This window comes from Ammospiza caudacuta, chromosome 5 (assembly GCF_027887145.1).
Source record: "Ammospiza caudacuta isolate bAmmCau1 chromosome 5, bAmmCau1.pri, whole genome shotgun sequence".
NCBI lineage: Eukaryota > Metazoa > Chordata > Aves > Passeriformes > Passerellidae > Ammospiza > Ammospiza caudacuta.
In genome coordinates, this window is record NC_080597.1 from 21714390 (window position 1) to 21728057 (window position 13668).

The window sequence follows — 13668 nt, forward strand, 5'->3', positions numbered from 1 at the left end:
GAAGAAAAGAAAAGTTGTCCAAAAGAGCTTCCAATCGAATATTCATGTGATTGGAAAAGTCAGGAGAGTGGTAAGGTACTGTTTTCTATCAGTTGGCAAGCTGCGCACACAATCCCAATGTAATACAGCATCCTTCTTCACCTTTCCGAAGCTGCCGCTCTCTTGGGCTCCTGGAGCCGAAGAAGCGGCTTCTTCGCGCAAAGACGATTGTACCGGTCACAGTGCTCTCTTAGCGCGGCTTCTGCCGAAAGAAGCCCGGGAGCGGCGCTTAGCTCCGGAGAGCATCGTACCTTCGTCTTTAGCTTCTTTTGTGGTCTACATCTTAGCAAAAAGCTTTTCCACTATGTCTGGCAAGGAGGAAGTGTGCCAGCACAGAAAACATCTCCCATCGTGTTCTACCGTTGCACGGATGTCTGCCAAGTGCTTGGCATGAAGAAAAGAAAAGTTGTCCAAAAGAGCTTCCAATCGAATATTCATGTGATTGGAAAAGTCAGGAGAGTGGTAAGGTACTGTTTTCTATCACTTGGCAAGCTGCGCACACAATCCCAGTGTTGTACAGCATCCTTCTTCACCTTTCCGAAGCTGCCGCTCTCTCCGGCTCCTGGAGCCGAAGAAGCGGCTTCTTCGTGCAAAGACGATTGTACCGCTAACAGTGCTCTCTTAGCGCGGCTTCTGCCGAAAGAAGCCCGGGAGCGGCTCTTAGCTCCGGAGAGCATCGTACCTTCGTCTTTAGCGTCTTTTGTGGTCTACATCTTAGCAAAAAGCTTTTCCACTATGTCTGGCAAGGAGGAAGTGTGCCAGCACAGAAAACATCTCCCATCGTGTTCTAACGTTGCACGGATGTCTGCCAAGTGCTTGGCATGAAGAAAAGAAAAGTTGTCCAAAAGAGCTTCCAATCGAATATTCATGTGATTGGAAAAGTCAGGAGAGTGGTAAGGTACTGTTTTCTATGAGTTGGCAAGCTGCGCACACAATCCCAGTGTAATACAGCATCCTTCTTCACCTTTCTGAAGCTGCCGCTCTCTCCGGCTCCTGGAGCCGAAGAAGCGGCTTCTTCGCGCAAAGACGATTGTACCGGTCACAGTGCTCTCTTAGCGCGGCTTCTGCCGAAAGAAGCCCGGGAGCGGCTCTTAGCTCCGGAGAGCATCGTACCTTCGTCTTTAGCGTCTTTTGTGGTCTACATCTTAGCAAAAAGCTTTTCCACTACGTCTGGCAAGGAGAAAGTGTGCCAGCACAGAAAACATCTCCCATCGTGTTCTAACGTTGCACGGAGGTCTGCCAAGTGCTTGGCATGAAGAAAAGAAAAGTTGTCCAAAACAGCTTCCAATCGAATATTCATGTGATTGGAAAAGTCAGGAGAGTGGTAAGGTACTGTTTTCTATCAGTTGGCAAGCTGCGCACACAATCCCAATGTAATACAGCATCCTTCTTCACCTTACCAATGCTGCCGCTCTCTCCGGCTCCTGGAGCCGAAGAAGCGGCTTCTTCGCGCAAAGACGATTGTACCGGTCACAGTGCTCTCTTAGCGCGGCTTCTGCCGAAAGAAGCCCGGGAGCGGCTCTTAGCTCCGGAGAGCATCGTACCTTCGTCTTTAGCGTCTTTTGTGGTCTACATCTTAGCAAAAAGCTTTTCCACTACGTCTGGGAAGGAGAAAGTGTGCCAGCACAGAAAACAACTCCCATCGTGTTCTACCGTTGCACGGAGGTCTGCCAAGTGCTTGGCATGAAGAAAAGAAAAGTTGTCCAAAACAGCTTCCAATTGAATATTCATGTGATTGGAAAAGTCAGGAGAGTCGTAAGGTACTGTTTTCTATCAGTTGGCAAGCTGCGCACACAATCCCAGTGTTGTACAGCATCCTTCTTCACCTTTCCGATGCTGCCGCTCTCTCCGGCTCCTGGAGCCGAAGAAGCGGCTTCTTCGCGCAAAGACGATTGTACCGGTCACAGTGCTCTCTTAGCGCGGCTTCTGCCGAAAGAAGCCCGGGAGCGGCTCTTAGCTCCGGAGAGCATCGTACCTTCGTCTTTAGCGTCTTTTGTGGTCTACATCTTAGCAGAAAGCTTTTCCACTATGTCGGCAAGGAAAACCTGCGCCAGCACAGAAAACATCTCCCATCGTGTTCTAACGTTGCACGGAGGTCTGCCAAGTGTTTGACAAGAAGAGAAGAAAAGTTGTCCAAAACAGCTTCCAATCGAATATTCATGTGATTGGAAAAGTCAGGAGAGTGGTAAGGTACTGTTTTCTATCAGTTGGCAAGCTGCGCACACAATCCCAATGTAATACAGCATCCTTCTTCACCTTTCCGAAGCTGCCGCTCTCTTGGGCTCCTGGAGCCGAAGAAGCGGCTTCTTCGCGCAAAGACGATTGTACCGGTCACAGTGCTCTCTTAGCGCGGCTTCTGCCGAAAGAAGCCCGGGAGCGGCTCTTAGCTCCGGAGAGCATCGTACCTTCGTCTTTAGCGTCTTTTGTGGTCTACATCTTAGCAAAAAGCTTTTCCACTACGTCTGGCAAGGAGAAAGTGTGCCAACACAGAAAACATCTCCCATCGTGTTCTAACGTTGCACGGAGGTCTGCCAAGTGTTTGACAAGAAGAGAAGAAAAGTTGTCCAAAACAGCTTCCAATCGAATATTCATGTGATTGGAAAAGTCAGGAGAGTGGTAAGGTACTGTTTTCTATCAGTTGGCAAGCTGCGCACACAATCCCAATGTAATACAGCATCCTTCTTCACATTTCCGAAGCTGCCGCTCTCTCCGGCTCCTGGAGCCGAAGAAGCGGCTTCTTCGCGCAAAGACGATTGTACCGGTCACAGTGCTCTCTTAGCGCGGCTTCTGCCGAAAGAAGCCCGGGAGCGGCTCTTAGCTCCGGAGAGCATCGTACCTTCGTCTTTAGCGTCTTTTGTGGTCTACATCTTAGCAAAAGGCTTTTCCACTACGTCTGGCAAGGAGAAAGTGTGCCAACACAGAAAACATCTCCCATCGTGTTCTAACGTTGCACGGAGGTCTGCCAAAAGCTTGGCATGAAGAAAAGAAAAGTTGTCCAAAAGAGCATCCAATCGAATATTCATGTGATTGGAAAAGTCAGGAGAGTGGTAAGGTACTGTTTTCTATCAGTTGGCAAGCTGCGCACACAATCCCAGTGTTGTACAGCATCCTTCTTCACCTTTCCGAAGCTGCCGCTCTCTCCGGCTCCTGGAGCCGAAGAAGCGGCTTCTTCGTGCAAAGACGATTGTACCGGTCACAGTGCTCTCTTAGCGCGGCTTCTGCCGAAAGAAGCCCGGGAGCGGCTCTTAGCTCCGGAGAGCATCGTACCTTCGTCTTTAGCGTCTTTTGTGGTCTACATCTTAGCAGAAAGCTTTTCCACTATGTCTGGCAAGGAGAAAGTGTGCCAACACAGAAAACATCTCCCATCGTGTTCTAACGTTGCACGGAGGTCTGCCAAAAGCTTGGCATGAAGAAAAGAAAAGTTGTCCAAAAGAGCTTCCAATCGAATATTCATGTGATTGGAAAAGTCAGGAGAGTGGTAAGGTACTGTTTTCTATCAGTTGGCAAGCTGCGCACACAATCCCAATGTAATACAGCATCCTTCTTCACCTTACCAATGCAGCCGCTCTCTCCGGCTCCTGGAGCCGAAGAAGCGGCTTCTTCGCGCAAAGACGATTGTACCGGTCACAGTGCTCTCTTAGCGCGGCTTCTGCCGAAAGAAGCCCGGGAGCGGCTCCTAGCTCCGGAGAGCATCGTACCTTCGTCTTTAGCGTCTTTTGTGGTCTACATCTTAGCAGAAAGCTTTTCCACTATGTCTGGAAAGGAAAACCTGCGCCAGCACAGAAAACATCTCCCATCGTGTTCTCGACGTTGCACGGAGGTCTGCCAAGTGTTTGACAAGAAGAGAAGAAAAGTTGTCTTAAAGAGCTTCCAATCGAATATTCATGTGATTGGAAAAGTCAGGAGAGTGGTAAGGTACTGTTTTCTATCAGTTGGCAAGCTGCGCACACAATCCCATTGTAATACAGCATCCTTCTTCACCTTTCCGAAGCTGCCGCTCTCTCCGCTCCTGGAGCCGAAGAAGCGGCTTCTTCGCGCAAAGACGATTGTACCGGTCACAGTGCTCTCTTAGCGCGGCTTCTGCCGAAAGAAGCCCGGGAGCGGCTCTTAGCTCCGGAGAGCATTGTACCTTCGTCTTTAGCGTCTTTTGTGGTCTACATCTTAGCAGAAAGCTTTTCCACTATGTCTGGTAAGGAAAACCTGCGCCAGCACAGAAAACATCTCCCATCGTGTTCTAACGTTGCACGGAGCTATGCCAAGTGTTTGACAGGAAGAGAAGAAAAGTTGTCCAAAACAGCTTCCAATCGAATATTCATGTGATTGGAAAATTCAGGAGAGTGGTAAGGTACTGTTTTCTATCAGTTGGCAAGCTGCGCACACAATCCCAGTGCAATACAGCATCCTTCTTCACCTTTCCGAAGTTGCCGCTCTCTCCGCTCCTGGAGCCGAAGAAGCGGCTTCTTCGCGCAAAGACGATTGTACCGGTCACAGTGCTCTCTTAGCGCGGCTTCTGCCGAAAGAAGCCCGGGAGCGGCTCTTAGCTCCGGAGAGCATCGTACCTTCGTCTTTAGCGTCTTTTGTGGTCTACATCTTAGCAGAAAGCTTTTCCACTATGTCTGGCAAGGAGAAAGTGTGCCAGCACAGAAAACATCTCCCATCGTGTTCTGGACGTTGCACGGAGGTCTGCCAAGTGCTTGGCATGAAGAAAAGAAAAGTTGTCCAAAAGAGCTTCCAATCGAATATTCATGTGATTGGAAAAGTCAGGAGAGTGGTAAGGTACTGTTTTCTATCAGTTGGCAAGCTGCGCACACAATCCCAATGTAATACAGCATCCTTCTTCACCTTTCCGAAGCTGCCGCTCTCTTGGGCTCCTGGAGCCGAAGAAGCGGCTTCTTCGCGCAAAGACGATTGTACCGGTCACAGTGCTCTCTTAGCGCGGCTTCTGCCGAAAGAAGCCCGGGAGCGGCTCTTAGCTCCGGAGAGCATCGTACCTTCGTCTTTAGCGTCTTTTGTGGTCTACATCTTAGCAGAAAGCTTTTCCACTATGTCGGCAAGGAAAACCTGCGCCAGCACAGAAATCATCTCCCATCGTGTTCTAACGTTGCACGGAGGTCTGCCAAGTGTTTGACAAGAAGAGAAGAAAAGTTGTCCAAAAGAGCTTCCAATCGAATATTCATGTGATTGGAAAAGTCAGGAGAGTGGTAAGGTACTGTTTTCTATCAGTTGGCAAGCTGCGCACACAATCCCAATGTAATACAGCATCCTTCTTCACCTTTCCGAAGCTGCCGCTCTCTCCGGCTCCTGGAGCCGAAGAAGCGGCTTCTTCGCGCAAAGACGATTGTACCGGTCACAGTGCTCTCTTAGCGCGGCTTCTGCCGAAAGAAGCCCGGGAGCGGCTCTTAGCTCCGGAGAGCATCGTACCTTCGTCTTTAGCGTCTTTTGTGGTCTACATCTTAGCAAAAAGCTTTTCCACTACGTCTGGCAAGGAGAAAGTGTGCCAACACAGAAAACATCTCCCATCGTGTTCTAACGTTGCACGGAGGTCTGCCATGTGTTTGACAAGAAGAGAAGAAAAGTTGTCCAAAACAGCTTCCAATCGAATATTCATGTGATTGGAAAAGTCAGGAGAGTGGTAAGGTACTGTTTTCTATCAGTTGGCAAGCTGCGCACACAATCCCAATGTAATACAGCATCCTTCTTCACATTTCCGAAGCTGCCGCTCTCTCCGGCTCCTGGAGCCGAAGAAGCGGCTTCTTCGCGCGAAGACGATTGTACCGGTCACAGTGCTCTCTTAGCGCGGCTTCTGCCGAAAGAAGCCCGGGAGCGGCTCTTAGCTCCGGAGAGCATCGTACCTTTGTCTTTAGCGTCTTTTGTGGTCTACATCTTAGCAAAAAGCTTTTCCACTACGTCTGGCAAGGAGAAAGTGTGCCAACACAGAAAACATCTCCCATCGTGTTCTAACGTTGCACGGAGGTCTGCCAAAAGCTTGGCATGAAGAAAAGAAAAGTTGTCCAAAACAGCTTCCAATCGAATATTGATGTGATTGGAAAAGTCAGGAGAGTGGTAAGGTACTGTTTTCTATCAGTTGGCAAGCTGCGCACACAATCCCAGTGTTGTACAGCATCCTTCTTCACCTTTCCGAAGCTGCCGCTCTCTGCGGCTCCTGGAGCCGAAGAAGCGGCTTCTTCGCGCAAAGACGATTGTACCGCTAACAGTGCTCTCTTAGCGCGGCTTCTGCCGAAAGAAGCCCGGGAGCGGCTCTTAGCTCCGGAGAGCATCGTACCTTCGTCTTTAGCGTCTTTTGTGGTCTACATCTTAGCAGAATGCTTTTCCACTATGTTTGGCAAGGAGAAAGTGTGCCAACACAGAAAACATCTCCCATCGTGTTCTAACGTTGCACGGAGGTCTGCCAAAAGCTTGGCATGAAGAAAAGAAAAGTTGTCCAAAAGAGCTTCCAATCGAATATTCATGTGATTGGAAAAGTCAGGAGAGTGGTAAGGTACTGTTTTCTATCAGTTGGCAAGCTGCGCACACAATCCCAGTGTTGTACAGCATCCTTCTTCACCTTTCCGAAGCTGCCGCTCTCTGCGGCTCCTGGAGCCGAAGAAGCGGCTTCTTCGCGCAAAGACGATTGTACCGGTCACAGTGCTCTCTTAGCGCGGCTTCTGCCGAAAGAAGCCCGGGAGCGGCTCTTAGCTCCGGAGAGCATCGTACCTTCGTCTTTAGCGTCTTTTGTGGTCTACATCTTAGCAGAATGCTTTTCCACTATGTTTGGCAAGGAGAAAGTGTGCCAACACAGAAAACATCTCCCATCGTGTTCTAACGTTGCACGGAGGTCTGCCAAGTGTTTGAAAAGAAGGGAAGAAAAGTTGTCCAAAACAGCTTCCAATCGAATATTCATGTGATTGGAAAAGTCAGGAGAGTGGTAAGGTACTGTTTTCTATCAGTTGGCAAGCTGCGCACACAATCCCAGTGTTGTACAGCATCCTTCTTCACCTTTCCGATGCTGCCGCTCTCTCCGGCTCCTGGAGCCGAAGAAGCGGCTTCTTCGCGCAAAGACGATTGTACCGGTCACAGGGCTCTCTTAGCGCGGCTTCTGCCGAAAGAAGCCCGGGAGCGGCTCTTAGCTCCGGAGAGCATCGTACCTTCGTCTTTAGCGTCTTTTGTGGTCTACATCTTAGCAAAAGGCTTTTCCACTACGTCTGGCAAGGAGAAAGTGTGCCAACACAGAAAACATCTCCCATCGTGTTCTAACGTTGCACGGAGGTCTGCCAAAAGCTTGGCATGAAGAAAAGAAAAGTTGTCCAAAACAGCTTCCAATCGAATATTCATGTGATTGGAAAAGTCAGGAGAGTGGTAAGGTACTGTTTTCTATCAGTTGGCAAGCTGCGCACACAATCCCAATGTAATACAGCATCCTTCTTCACCTTACCAATGCAGCCGCTCTCTCCGGCTCCTGGAGCCGAAGAAGCGGCTTCTTCGCGCAAAGACGATTGTACCGGTCACAGTGCTCTCTTAGCGCGGCTTCTGCCGAAAGAAGCCCGGGAGCGGCTCCTAGCTCCGGAGAGCATCGTACCTTCGTCTTTAGGGTCTTTTGTGGTCTACATCTTAGCAAAAAGCTTTTCCACTATGTCTGGAAAGGAAAACCTGCGCCAGCACAGAAAACATCTCCCATCGTGTTCTGGACGTTGCACGGAGGTCTGCCAAGTGTTTGACAAGAAGAGAAGAAAAGTTGTCCTAAAGAGCTTCCAATCGAATATTCATGTGATTGGAAAAGTCAGGAGAGTGGTAAGGTACTGTTTTCTATCAGTTGGCAAGCTGCGCACACAATCCCAATGTAATACAGCATCCTTCTTCACCTTTCCGAAGCTGCCGCTCTCTCCGCTCCTGGAGCCGAAGAAGCGGCTTCTTCGCGCAAAGACGATTGTACCGGTCACAGTGCTCTCTTAGCGCGGCTTCTGCCGAAAGAAGCCCGGGAGCGGCTCTTAGCTCCGGAGAGCATTGTACCTTCGTCTTTAGCGTCTTTTGTGGTCTACATCTTAGCAGAAAGCTTTTCCACTATGTCTGGCAAGGAAAACCTGCGCCAGCACAGAAAACATCTCCCATCGTGTTCTGGACGTTGCACGGTGGTCTGCCAAGTGTTTGACACGAAGAGAAGAAAAGTTGTCCAAAACAGCTTCCAATCGAATATTCATGTGATTGGAAAAGTCAGGAGAGTGGTAAGGTACTGTTTTCTATCAGTTGGCAAGCTGCGCACACAATCCCAGTGCAATACAGCATCCTTCTTCACCTTTCCGAAGTTGCCGCTCTCTCCGCTCCTGGAGCCGAAGAAGCGGCTTCTTCGCGCAAAGACGATTGTACCGGTCACAGTGCTCTCTTAGCGCGGCTTCTGCCGAAAGAAGCCCGGGAGCGGCTCTTAGCTCCGGAGAGCATCGTACCTTCGTCTTTAGCGTCTTTTGTGGTCTACATCTTAGCAAAAGGCTTTTCCACTACGTCTGGCAAGGAGAAAGTGTGCCAACACAGAAAACATCTCCCATCGTGTTCTAACGTTGCACGGAGGTCTGCCAAAAGCTTGGCATGAAGAAAAGAAAAGTTGTCCAAAAGAGCTTCCAATCGAATATTCATGTGATTGGAAAAGTCAGGAGAGTGGTAAGGTACTGTTTTCTATCAGTTGGCAAGCTGCGCACACAATCCCAATGTAATACAGCATCCTTCTTCACCTTACCAATGCAGCCGCTCTCTCGGGCTCCTGGAGCCGAAGAAGCGGCTTCTTCGCGCAAAGACGATTGTACCGGTCACAGTGCTCTCTTAGCGCGGCTTCTGCCGAAAGAAGCCCGGGAGCGGCTCTTAGCTCCGGAGAGCATCGTACCTTCGTCTTTAGCGTCTTTTGTGGTCTACATCTTAGCAAAAATCTTTTCCACTACGTCTGGCAAGGAGAAAGTGTGCCAGCACAGAAAACATCTCCCATCGTGTTCTAACGTTGCACGGAGGTCTGCCAAGTGTTTGACAAGAAGAGAAGAAAAGTTGTCCAAAACAGCTTCCAATCGAATATTCATGTGATTGGAAAAGTCAGGAGAGTGGTAAGGTACTGTTTTCTATCAGTTGGCAAGGTGCGCGCACAATCCCAATGTAATACAGTATCCTTCTTCACCTTTCCGAAGCTGCCGCTCTCTCCGGCTCCTGGAGCCGAAGAAGCGGCTTCTTCGCGCAAAGACGATTGTACCGGTCACAGTGCTCTCTTAGCGCGGCTTCTGCCGAAAGAAGCCCGCGAGCGGCTCCTAGCTCCGGAGAGCATCGTACCTTCGTCTTTAGGGTCTTTTGTGGTCTACATCTTAGCAAAAAGCTTTTCCACTATGTCTGGAAAGGAAAACCTGCGCCAGCACAGAAAACATCTCCCATCGTGTTCTGGACCTTGCACGGAGGTCTGCCAAGTGTTTGACAAGAAGAGAAGAAAAGTTGTCCTAAAGAGCTTCCAATCGAATATTCATGTGATTGGAAAAGTCAGGAGAGTGGTAAGGTACTGTTTTCTATCAGTTGGCAAGCTGCGCACACAATCCCATTGTAATACAGCATCCTTCTTCACCTTTCCGAAGCTGCCGCTCTCTCCGCTCCTGGAGCCGAAGAAGCGGCTTCTTCGCGCAAAGACGATTGTACCGGTCACAGTGCTCTCTTAGCGCGGCTTCTGCCGAAAGAAGCCCGGGAGCGGCTCTTAGCTCCGGAGAGCATCGTACCTTCGTCTTTAGCGTCTTTTGTGGTCTACATCTTAGCAGAAAGCTTTTCCACTATGTCTGGCAAGGAAAACCTGCGCCAGCACAGAAAACATCTCCCATCGTGTTCTGGACGTTGCACGGTGGTCTGCCAAGTGTTTGACAAGAAGAGAAGAAAAGTTGTCCAAAACAGCTTCCAATCGAATATTCATGTGATTGGAAAAGTCAGGAGAGTGGTAAGGTACTGTTTTCTATCAGTTGGCAAGCTGCGCACACAATCCCAGTGCAATACAGCATCCTTCTTCACCTTTCCGAAGTTGCCGCTCTCTCCGCTCCTGGAGCCGAAGAAGCGGCTTCTTCGCGCAAAGACGATTGTACCGGTCACAGTGCTCTCTTAGCGCGGCTTCTGCCGAAAGAAGCCCGGGAGCGGCTCTTAGCTCCGGAGAGCATCGTACCTTCGTCTTTAGCGTCTTTTGTGGTCTACATCTTAGCAGAAAGCTTTTCCACTATGTCTGGCAAGGAGAAAGTGTGCCAGCACAGAAAACATCTCCCATCGTGTTCTGGACGTTGCACGGAGGTCTGCCAAGTGCTTGGCATGAAGAAAAGAAAAGTTGTCCAAAAGAGCTTCCAATCGAATATTCATGTGATTGGAAAAGTCAGGAGAGTGGTAAGGTACTGTTTTCTATCAGTTGGCAAGCTGCGCACACAATCCCAATGTAATACAGCATCCTTCTTCACCTTTCCGAAGCTGCCGCTCTCTCCGGCTCCTGGAGCCGAAGAAGCGGCTTCTTCGCGCAAAGACGATTGTACCGGTCACAGTGCTCTCTTAGCGCGGCTTCTGCCGAAAGAAGCCCGGGAGCGGCTCTTAGCTCCGGAGAGCATCGTACCTTCGTCTTTAGCGTCTTTTGTGGTCTACATCTTAGCAAAAAGCTTTTCCACTATGTCTGGCAAGGAGGAAGTGTGCCAGCACAGAAAACATCTCCCATCGTGTTCTACCGTTGCACGGATGTCTGCCAAGTGCTTGGCATGAAGAAAAGAAAAGTTGTCCAAAACAGCTTCCAATCGAATATTCATGTGATTGGAAAAGTCAGGAGAGTGGTAAGGTACTGTTTACTATCAGTTGGCAAGCTGCACACACAATCCCAATGTAATACAGCATCCTTCTTCACCTTTCCGATGCTGCCGCTCTCTCCGGCTCCTGGAGCCGAAGAAGCGGCTTCTTCGCGCAAAGACGATTGCACCGGTCACAGTGCTCTCTTAGCGCGGCTTCTGCCGAAAGAAGCCCGGGAGCGGCTCTTAGCTCCGGAGAGCATCGTACCTTCGTCTTTAGCGTCTTTTGTGGTCTACATCTTAGCAAAAAGCTTTTCCACTACGTCTGGCAAGGAGAAAGTGTGCCAACACAGAAAACATCTCCCATCGTGTTCTAACGTTGCACGGAGGTCTGCCATGTGTTTGACAAGAAGAGAAGAAAAGTTGTCCAAAACAGCTTCCAATCGAATATTCATGTGATTGGAAAAGTCAGGAGAGTGGTAAGGTACTGTTTTCTATCAGTTGGCAAGCTGCGCACACAATCCCAATGTAATACAGCATCCTTCTTCACCTTTCCGAAGCTGCCGCTCTCTTGGGCTCCTGGAGCCGAAGAAGCGGCTTCTTCGCGCAAAGACGATTGTACCGGTCACAGTGCTCTCTTAGCGCGGCTTCTGCCGAAAGAAGCCCGGGAGCGGCGCTTAGCTCCGGAGAGCATCGTACCTTCGTCTTTAGCTTCTTTTGTGGTCTACATCTTAGCAAAAAGCTTTTCCACTATGTCTGGCAAGGAGGAAGTGTGCCAGCACAGAAAACATCTCCCATCGTGTTCTACCGTTGCACGGATGTCTGCCAAGTGCTTGGCATGAAGAAAAGAAAAGTTGTCCAAAAGAGCTTCCAATCGAATATTCATGTGATTGGAAAAGTCAGGAGAGTGGTAAGGTACTGTTTTCTATCACTTGGCAAGCTGCGCACACAATCCCAGTGTTGTACAGCATCCTTCTTCACCTTTCCGAAGCTGCCGCTCTCTCCGGCTCCTGGAGCCGAAGAAGCGGCTTCTTCGTGCAAAGACGATTGTACCGCTAACAGTGCTCTCTTAGCGCGGCTTCTGCCGAAAGAAGCCCGGGAGCGGCTCTTAGCTCCGGAGAGCATCGTACCTTCGTCTTTAGCGTCTTTTGTGGTCTACATCTTAGCAAAAAGCTTTTCCACTATGTCTGGCAAGGAGGAAGTGTGCCAGCACAGAAAACATCTCCCATCGTGTTCTAACGTTGCACGGATGTCTGCCAAGTGCTTGGCATGAAGAAAAGAAAAGTTGTCCAAAAGAGCTTCCAATCGAATATTCATGTGATTGGAAAAGTCAGGAGAGTGGTAAGGTACTGTTTACTATCAGTTGGCAAGCTGCGCACACAATCCCAATGTAATACAGCATCCTTCTTCACCTTTCCGATGCTGCCGCTCTCTCCGGCTCCTGGAGCCGAAGAAGCGGCTTCTTCGCGCAAAGACGATTGTACCGGTCACAGTGCTCTCTTAGCGCGGCTTCTGCCGAAAGAAGCCCGGGAGCGGCTCTTAGCTCCGGAGAGCATCGTACCTTCGTCTTTAGCGTCTTTTGTGGTCTACATCTTAGCAAAAAGCTTTTCCACTACGTCTGGCAAGGAGAAAGTGTGCCAGCACAGAAAAAAACTCCCATCGTGTTCTACCGTTGCACGGAGGTCTGCCAAGTGCTTGGCATGAAGAAAAGTTGTCCAAAACAGCTTCCAATTGAATATTCATGTGATTGGAAAAGTCAGGAGAGTGGTAAGGTACTGTTTTCTATCAGTTGGCAAGCTGCGCACACAATCCCAGTGTAATACAGCATCCTTCTTCACCTTTCTGAAGCTGCCGCTCTCTCCGGCTCCTGGAGCCGAAGAAGCGGCTTCTTCGCGCAAAGACGATTGTACCGGTCACAGTGCTCTCTTAGCGCGGCTTCTGCCGAAAGAAGCCCGGGAGCGGCTCTTAGCTCCGGAGAGCATCGTACCTTCGTCTTTAGCGTCTTTTGTGGTCTACATCTTAGCAAAAAGCTTTTCCACTACGTCTGGCAAGGAGAAAGTGTGCCAGCACAGAAAACATCTCCCATCGTGTTCTAACGTTGCACGGAGGTCTGCCAAGTGCTTGGCATGAAGAAAAGAAAAGTTGTCCAAAACAGCTTCCAATCGAATATTCATGTGATTGGAAAAGTCAGGAGAGTGGTAAGGTACTGTTTTCTATCAGTTGGCAAGCTGCGCACACAATCCCAATGTAATACAGCATCCTTCTTCACCTTACCAATGCTGCCGCTCTCTCCGGCTCCTGGAGCCGAAGAAGCGGCTTCTTCGCGCAAAGACGATTGTACCGGTCACAGTGCTCTCTTAGCGCGGCTTCTGCCGAAAGAAGCCCGGGAGCGGCTCTTAGCTCCGGAGAGCATCGTACCTTCGTCTTTAGCGTCTTTTGTGGTCTACATCTTAGCAAAAAGCTTTTCCACTACGTCTGGGAAGGAGAAAGTGTGCCAGCACAGAAAACAACTCCCATCGTGTTCTACCGTTGCACGGAGGTCTGCCAAGTGCTTGGCATGAAGAAAAGAAAAGTTGTCCAAAACAGCTTCCAATTGAATATTCATGTGATTGGAAAAGTCAGGAGAGTCGTAAGGTACTGTTTTCTATCAGTTGGCAAGCTGCGCACACAATCCCAGTGTTGTACAGCATCCTTCTTCACCTTTCCGATGCTGCCGCTCTCTCCGGCTCCTGGAGCCGAAGAAGCGGCTTCTTCGCGCAAAGACGATTGTACCGGTCACAGTGCTCTCTTAGCGCGGCTTCTGCCGAAAGAAGCCCGGGAGCGGCTCTTAGCTCCGGAGAGCATCGTACCTTCGTCTTTAGCGTCTTTTGTG